Source organism: Pinus tabuliformis, chromosome 5_2 (genome assembly GCF_031772625.1).
Source record: "Pinus tabuliformis cultivar Carrire ecotype Pingquan chromosome 5_2, CPIR1, whole genome shotgun sequence".
NCBI classification, from domain to species: Eukaryota; Viridiplantae; Streptophyta; class Pinopsida; order Pinales; family Pinaceae; genus Pinus; species Pinus tabuliformis.
In genome coordinates, this window is record NC_142306.1 from 431,971,835 (window position 1) to 431,981,139 (window position 9,305).

Below are 9,305 nucleotides of genomic sequence, written 5' to 3' on the forward strand. Positions count from 1 at the left end.
GTCATTATAGAATATGGCCTAGAGTGGCTCCATTTGAATCACACCTTCTGTCACCCCACTATCACCTAGCTAAGGGACATTAGGACTCAACTTTTCCTTTATTACCACAATTGTCTAAGAAGTCAACTTCACTCAACAATACATGAATGTGGCTTGAAAATGGACTAAAATAAGAGGGTAAACCAATTATATAGGTTGATGGTATAGAAGGGTTGATTGTGTAGTTGAGTAAATCAACTAATAGATCTAGTAGACTAGAGTAACACATATGCCAACCCATGGGTGTAAACTCTTGTCCAATTCAACCTTTTATTAGTCTAAGTTTATAATTACTATAAATTCAATTTTTTGTTTGTAACATGACTCACAAAACTTTGGATTCCAATGCTAATCATGCCACTAGTCTCTAATTCCTATTAGCATCATTTTAATATATATGTTTTAATAATTTCAGGTTATTTTTTTATAAATGATCATATTATGAGATTATATTATGTTGATAAAACTAATATCATTCTTTTAATATTGTAATGTCTTTTTTTTCACTATAACTTACAATAATAATTCACTGCATTTTAGATTTGTTAATTACATGACTTTATTGATTGATGTGCTTTGGCTAGATTGATGTTTGGTACTTTTGGGATTATACTGTCATCTAAAATTTCATCATGCCATGAATATATATGAATCCTGACCATATCAAGAGTTATATAAGGTTGTTGGATATTTTTAGTGGGTTTTTGAAGGAATGAGTTGATTTGACGGTCTATATATATGATTTGTACTATTAAGATAATCTACTTCTACAAATCTATTAATGACCTCAAGTAAATATGAAGAACCACATGGATATGTAATGAAAACGAGGTAAGTTACACACTTATATTATGGATAGGGCATTATCCATCAATTTACATATGAAATTGTGAACATGCTAGTATGATTTAACGCTGGTTGGAAAATGAGATATATATATATATATATTATATATATATATATATATATAAAAGCAAACCCTCTTTTTTTATATAAAAGATGTTTTGATTTACATAGGTTTCGTCCAGATTTGTCCCCCAAAACGGATATTAAATTATGCCAACCCAACAGATAAAATGCCTTAGTCTAACTAGACTGCTTTTTTTCGTGAAAATCAATATAGTAGTGATTTTTGCAAATCCAAGTTATAGCTGTCAAATTTGAAGGTTTTGGATGCCCAAAAGTTTTTGATGGGGCTAAATCGATTTCCTGCATCAAAACCATGATTCAAACACGACACATAATTCTTTTGAATAAATCCTTGCCGATAAAGTTTAAAATATCTATTTTTAAAATTTACATTTTCATATAAACGTGAATCTTTTCATATATGTACTGAATAACTTATTATTATTATTTCTTTTAATCTAGGATAATTGGTAATATGCTGGATAACTTATTATTATAAAAGATAATGTGAAGGATAAGAAGGGCGACATTGAGAAGTGTAAGAAGGGCGACATTGAAGAAGACAGTTTACAAAAGTAAAAGCAATGTTTGCGGCTACTCAAGTTCAGCTGTGATAATTGTAGGTAAGAAGTTGCAGTTAGCAGCAAGTTCCTTTCTTGCACGAGAGCACGCCTGCGTTCCTGGTGATCTCTTCCACAACGGCCGAACTCTTTGGCCTGCCACTGTATGCGGTTGCATAGGTCGAAAGCACCTGAGATCCTGACGGCGTGAAATATGCACCATTTAGTAGCATATCATCCTCTGATATCCAGTTCCACTTTTTCCATTCACTTTCTGTGGCGTTTTGCCTCTTGGTTACTTCTTTAGCAAAGGGGTTTGATGCCATAAATCTATTGCCTTGACGTAGTATGGTGGGGTTTGAACTTCCACTGATGGCATACATTTCCCACCTAGTGTAATCATTGTTAAACACATGGAAGTATCCAAACCGACACCTACATCCATTTAATAGCTATTTCATACTTTTCCTTCACAACAAAATTAAAAAATAAGAGGGGAAATGAATGAAATAACAATTAATTACTCACCTTGGCATTCGTTGCACGAGACCTTCGCCGAAATGGTTGAGTGCAACCGTTGCCTGCATAAATTTGTCATGATGGTGGTCGTCACTGTGACCCAATAGCATCACCTACGATTGGAGAAGAGAAGAGCATTGTGAAGGTAGAAGGGAAGGAATGAAATAGAGTAAATTGCAATGAAGGAATGAAATAGAGTGAATATGTGAGATTGCTTACCTTGTCGTGGCAAGTGAAGTAATTGTTGGAAATGGTGATATAGCTGGACGACTTGATAGCGTCAATGAGGCCATCTTCGCAGTTAGACATAGAGCAATGGTCCACCCATGTACCTCGCTGTCGAGATAGAAATCCCATCTTGTAAGATTTTTGAGATACACAGATCTAGATCTGCAAAACAATAAACAAGCTTGCAAGAGAAGGAAGGAAGCGAGCAAGAATTGAGAAAAGAATGAAAATTAATTCTACAATATTAGTTTTAGAATAAATACATAAAAGCAACTAAGTTAAGCTTAGTTGTACATGCAATAACTAAAGCTAACTAAAGCTAAGTGTGCTTTATCTTATGTTAATGTGTACATGTGCCACATGCAAGCAATAAGTTATTCTCTCTCAGCCGATTCCCTGGTTTCGGTTGAATCTGTTGAGGTTGTGAACCCCTCTATCTCAGGTGATTCCCCGGTTTCGGTTGAATCTATCTTTGAAAAACCTATTGGGTCAACTACAAACCTTCTTTCAGAAGAGTTCCTCTCTGTCTTTGTCTTTGCCGCAAGATCCACTAAACCTGATATTGATCCCGATTCAGTTCCTGCTCCTGAACTAGGTGGTGCTTTTGCTGATACTGAACTAAATGCTTACGTCGAGGATCTCCCTTCGATCCGGGATATCCTATTCTCTTTCTCCTGATTCTGATCCCGATCTTTATTTTATCAGGTAACATGATGTCTATGGCATTGTAGTATCACTTATGAAAAGGTGCATTTTCCGGGCCTGATCATGGGTCCGGGAATGTCGGGTGATGAAGGGACGGGAATCTTGGATATGAATCTGTTGATTGAATTTGAATGAATGGATGAGAGAGTGATTGAAATTGGTAAGGGATGGGAAGGAAAGACCTATCCAGAGCTAATCTAGGTGCATGTACACCAACACAGCTAGTCTAAGTGCATGTACACCAACACCCCCCCTTAAGCATAACTTAGGTGAGTGTGATGCAAAATGAATGAGTCCCGGCAACACGGCCACTTTAGGTACGCATATACAATGCATAAAAAGGAGGAAATAGGGAAAACCCAGTGGGAAGAAAACCCCCCCTCAAAATATAATGCAAAAGTAGAGAAAAGACAACTGCTAGGGAGTCGTGTCCTACACCCCGAGACGATCTCGCAGGAATCGAAACTTCTACTCAGTGAAAGTCTTGGTGAAGATGTCAGCAATCTGCTCGGAACTAGGACAGTACTGAAGATCGATGATCCCATCATGAATGAGTTCTCTAATGAAGTGCATGTGGATCTCGATGTGTTTGGTACGCTGCCGCTGCACTGGATCTTTGCAAAACTTTAGCGTACTTTGATTATCGCACCAGATGATAGTTGGATGATGGACACTAATCCCAAGCTCAGATAGGAAATGTTGTAGCCAAATTGCCTGAATAGTGGCATTGACTTCTCCTCTATACTCGGCCTCTGCTGATGATAAAGCAATGGCAGCCTGCTTCGTACTTAACCAAAAAATTGGGCCGGATCCCAAACTAAGTACATAACCGGAAGTAGACTTGCGATCAATGGTGTCGCCAGCCCAGTCTGAATCTGTGAACCCGATGAGATTCAAAGAACAATTGGCTGCATAATGAATCCCATAGGTGATTGTCCCCTGGACATATCGAAGGATGCGCTTTGCAGCGTTCCTGTGTAACTCATGTGGCTCCTGCATGTATCTGGAAACTGCTCCGACAACATAGGAGAGTTCAGTACAGGAGCGAGTGAGATAAAGAAGACTTCCCACAAGATGGCGATACAATGTGCAATCAACCAATGGTGTGTCTTTGCCATTCTCAAGCTTTATCCCTAATAAGAAAGGTGTGGCTGCTGGCTTGCAGTCACTCATGTGAAATCGTGCCAAAAGATCTCTGGCATATTTTGGTTGAGAAATGGTAATGCCAGAATCACGCTGATGGATCTCTAGTCCAAGGAAGAAATTTAGCAAGCCCATGTCTGTCATAGAAAACCGCTTATGCAATGCAGTTTTGATGTTAGTAATGACAGAAGCTGAACTACCCGTTATCAAAAGATCATCTACGTAGAGTACTATGATCAACAAGGAGTCAATTTTCTTCAGAAAATAAACATTGGAATCAGATTTGCAGCGTACAAAATTTTGAGATAACAAATAAGAATCCATCTTTGCATACCATGCTCTAGGTGCCTGCTTGAGGCCATAGAGAGACTTCTTTAGTTTGCATACCAGAGATGAATTCTGCATGTATCCCGGTGGCTGCTCCATGTAGATTTTCTCCTCGAGATCACCATGAAGAAAGGCATTCTTCACATCCATATGATGCACCTCCCATCCTCTTGCTGCTGCAATGGAGAGAGCTAGCCGAATGGAATCCATTTTTGCCACTGGAGCAAAAGTCTCATCATAGTCAACACCATGTACTTGCTGAAAACCTTTTGCTACCAATCGTGCCTTATATCAACTAACTTGGCCATTTGATGCTTTCTTGGTCCGGTAAACCCACTTGCATCTCACAAGTTTGCGATTTGAAGGTAGCAGAACCAAATCCCAAGTCTGGTTCTCAATGAGAGAGTTATATTCCTCATCCATGGCGGCTTCCCATTCAGGATGCCCATTTGCTTCTGCATAAGTTTGTGGATCAGATCCATGCATCATATAAGCATGCATGGGCATGAATGGCTCCATAGCTAAGAGTGCTTGCAGATCTTCCTCAAACAGAGGGATAGAGGTAGGATCATCAAGGATATCACTCATGCTGTGCCATTTTTGTGTTGAAGGTGGTCGAGAATCTTCCGAACTACATGCAGCAGTATGATCTCGATGTTCAACAACTGGTGGTCTAACAGGGGTCACAGGAAAAGACTCATCTTCATCAGAATGCTGGTCTGAAGTTTCATCTGCATACTCATCAATGAGTGGTGATGAAAATTTGGTAACAAGTTCATCTACTGGTGCATGCGAAATATCTTCGTCAAAATTTACACTCCTTTCAATAAAGAGCTCTTTAGTGTGGATATCAAGCAATCTGTACCCTTTGACTTCATCAGAATATCCAACAAACATGCATGCTTTGCTTTGAGGCTCCAAAGCCTTTCTCTTCTCTGGAGGAATGCGGGCCCATGCTCGAGATCCAAAAATGCGGAAATGACTAACTTCAGGTTGCATGCCAGTCCAAGCCTCAAAAGGTGTTTTTCCAGTAACAGATTTATGAGGAGATCTATTCTGGATGTATGAAGCACAATTAATAGCTTCGGCCCACAATTTCGACGGAAGATATCTTGCATGCAACATGCAATTAGCCATCTCTTTCAAAGATCGATTTTTCCTTTCAGCGACGCCATTTTGCTGTGGAGTGTAAGGAACTGTATGCTGCAACTGTATGCCTGCTTCATCACAAAGATTCTTGATATCTTTGTTGACATATTCTGTCCCATTATCTGTGTGGAGTATTTTGATGCATTTTCCAGACTGATTTTCCGCATGCGCTTTGAAAATCTTTAGATGTTGAAAAACTTCAGACTTGAGTTTCAAGAAGTAAACCCAAGTGAATCTCGTGTAATCATCTATAAACGATAACACATATCTTGCTTTGCTCATTGAAAGCACCGGAAATGGACCCATGAGATCACTGTGTACAAGTTCCAAAGGTGAAGAGGCTCTCCATGCATGCCTCTTCTCGAATTTTTCTTGTGGATGCTTTCCAAGAGCACATCCATTAAAAACACCATCTGAAAATTCAATGGTTGGCAATCCTTTGACCATCCCTTGCTTACTAAGTTGTTGCATATATCTGAAATTCAAGTGCCCAAATCTCTCGTGCCAAATCCTACTTTCTTCATTTGCATGCGTAAGTAGAAAAATAGAATCTGATTGAGGAACAAAATCAGAAAATGTATACAGACGAGATTGATCATTTACCTTGCTAGATGCAATCTTCAAATTGGTTTGCATGTCATAAATGCTCATGGAATCTGGGGTAAATTCCACTTTCCTTCTGCTGCCTGTGTGTGTCATCTGATACACTGAGAGAAGATTCACATAAAGCCTTGGAATATGCAAGACATTTTCAAAAATTCTATCTTCGAATTGCACTCTTCCTTGTCCAGTTGCTGCAACTGCAGAATTATCCCCCATGAGAATGGGAGGACCTGAGTATGCATGTAGAGAAGAAAAGGATTCCTTTGAAGAAGCCATATGATGTGAAGCTCCTGAATCGATGATCCATTCTTGTGGTGCAGAATGAAGAGCAATCAAAGCATGCCCGTTACCTCTTGGATCTGGTGCTTTTTCTCCAGACTTCTTCTTAGCATTCTCAGGAATGTGGTCTCCAAGATTTTGTTGCTGGAGTGTCTGCGCCATAAGATCTATAGTCTTCTTCATGCATGCAGATTCAGGATGAAAACCACGGTGGCAATAATTGCACATTGATTGCCCTTTCGTTCTTTTCCTTTCCTTTGAGCCAGATGATCCATCAGGGGGTTTGGGATGTCCTCCCTTTCTTGGATCAGGATCCTTCTTCCCTTTTCCTTTCTGATGGTCTTTGGAATTTGCCTTTCCTTTTGCATGCACAGTAAGTGCATGCGCTTTGGAATTTTTAAGTGTGCCCATTTTGATGAGCTTATCTTCCTCATGCATCAAAGACTGAATAAAAGAATCCAGTGAGGGCATCTTCCAAGCTGCACCAGTTGCAGATCTGACTGTGTGGAATGTAGAGACGAATATTGCATACTCTGGACCAAGTTTTGATAAAATGGAAAGAATCAACTGATTTTCTTGCTTGGATTTGTCGATCCCACATCCTTTCCACTGAACCAACAAGGCTTTATACCTTGTGAAAAAATCTTGAATATTCTCAAAGTTTCTCGGATCTAATGAGTTTAACTCATTTTCGAGAATGTGACCTTGCATTTCATCCTGTTTTCCAAACAATCCTTCCAAAATTTTCCATACTTCATTTGGAGTTGAACATGATTCAACATGAAATAGCACTTCCGGAGAAATAGATAAACATAGGATGTCGAAGGCCTCATCCATGCGATTGAAATATCTTGTTTTCTCCATTGCCGATGTTGGTTCAACTTCCATTTCCATGGTTATTCGAAATAAGCCTCTACTTTTGAGATGAAGTTGAATCTTTGGCTTCCATTCAAAATAATTATATGGAGTGAGAATTGCCGATTGTGGAAACTCCAATTTAGACTCCATTCTTTGTTGTTGCTTCAATCTTTTGAACCTGCAAATAAAATTGCTTGTGCACTGATTACAAATCCCTGTGCTCTGATACCATGTAAGATTTTTGAGATACACAGATCTAGATCTGCAAAACAATAAACAAGCTTGCAAGAGAAGGAAGGAAGCAAGCAAGAATTGAGAAAAGAATGAAAATTAATTCTACAATATTAATTTTAGAATAAATACATAAAAGCAACTAAGTTAAGCTTAGTTGTACATGCAATAACTAAAGTTAACTAAAGCTAGGTGTGCTTTATCTTATATTAATGTGTACATGTGCCACATGCAAGCAATAAGTTAACTGGAGCTAATCTAGGTGCATGTACACCAACACAGCTAGTCTAAGTGCATGTACACCAACACATCTCCGTGATTTACCGCAGCGTTTCCTACACTTGTACAGTCATGAATGTGGATGCCATGAATGATGATGTTTGTCGCATCGTTTATGGTGATACACGGGCCCTTACCAATGTGAACGTTGGCGCGTCGTCCATCGATTGTTGAAGCTGTTAATAACCAGCGCTTCGTTGAGCTGGATGAGCATGTCATTCTGGAAGATGATCCACAGCGGCTCCGTCTGAATCACAGCATGACGCAGTGTGCCATGGGATGGATTCACGGCATCACCACCCGCATCCTTAACGACATAAAACTTGCCGTTCTTTCCTCCGATGGCATCCTTGCCAAATCCAATGCTGCAATCCGCTAGCAGTTTTCTGTTGCGCTCCCAGTTGGGGTCGCACCGCCAACAGTCATCGATGGGATTACCCGTTGCACATGACAACACGCTCTGATCCTCTTCTTCTCTTGTACTGTTAATAATGCTTCTTCTTCCTCTGTCAATTCAACCTCCAACATCGAATAATTAAAAAAAACAACAGAGAGATTAACAATGTAATGTCGCAGTGAGCGATTTACTTACTGTTGAACTATTTTCGCTCCGTTCCTCTGATCTTTCTCCACAGGGAACGTGGATCTAGTTATATTGCCCGGTGCCTCGACTATCTTCCGTCCCATAAACTTCTCTCCATATTTTGATTCAAATGGCTTTGGCGCCCCGCCATGGACGCAACGGAGTATTGCAATCAACAGCATGCAGCTCAAAATACTAATTTGATTCCTCATTTTGACCGCCACGACTCACGTTTGTCTTCTCAAAGAAACAACAACACTAAGAACACTGGTGGTGGTTGCTTCTGCTCTGATCCACTCTTGCAAATGCCGGGGCCTCCTTATAGCTTCCACCGTTTTGTCGTTACCGACACTGCAGTACCGCTCTTTCAGTGATACACATGGTGAGGGAAACTCCAGACAAAATACGGAATATTGTGAACTTCTGAATATTGGCTTTCCCAACCCTAATTGTTACCCGTCAAATCTCTACCATAGTATTTTCACATGTCATAACTTGCAATCCACGTTTCATCTGAATTTCAGATAAGTTTAACATGTAACTCTCAGGTAAATATGTAATCGCTACGTTTAATATGAATTTAAGATCAAGTCTAACATTTAAATCTTAGTTAAACATCTAATCGTTCAAGAGATTAAGTTTAGCATGTAAATGTTAGGTAGATGTCAAATCATTAATTATCTAAGTTTAATATATGGATTTAAATTCAGCCAAACTCATATGAAAAATTATGTATTAATTTGATCAATTCAGTAGATAAATGTCTTTTTGAGTAATCACAACATGATGTGATTATTCGGAAAGAAATATATCTACAAGATAGATCACAAAAGTCTTAGATTTAACATTGATCAATTTAATCAATATAAAGATGGAATTAATTAATTTGAAAG

At 39.1% G+C, this 9,305-nt stretch overlaps 1 pseudogene; it reads right to left on the reverse strand.

Annotated features, from left to right (window-relative positions):
• Positions 1 to 1,585: 1,585 nt before the first annotated feature.
• LOC149159485 (putative pectate lyase 18) lies at positions 1,586 to 8,516 on the reverse strand (annotated as a pseudogene).
• Positions 8,517 to 9,305: the final 789 nt, after the last annotated feature.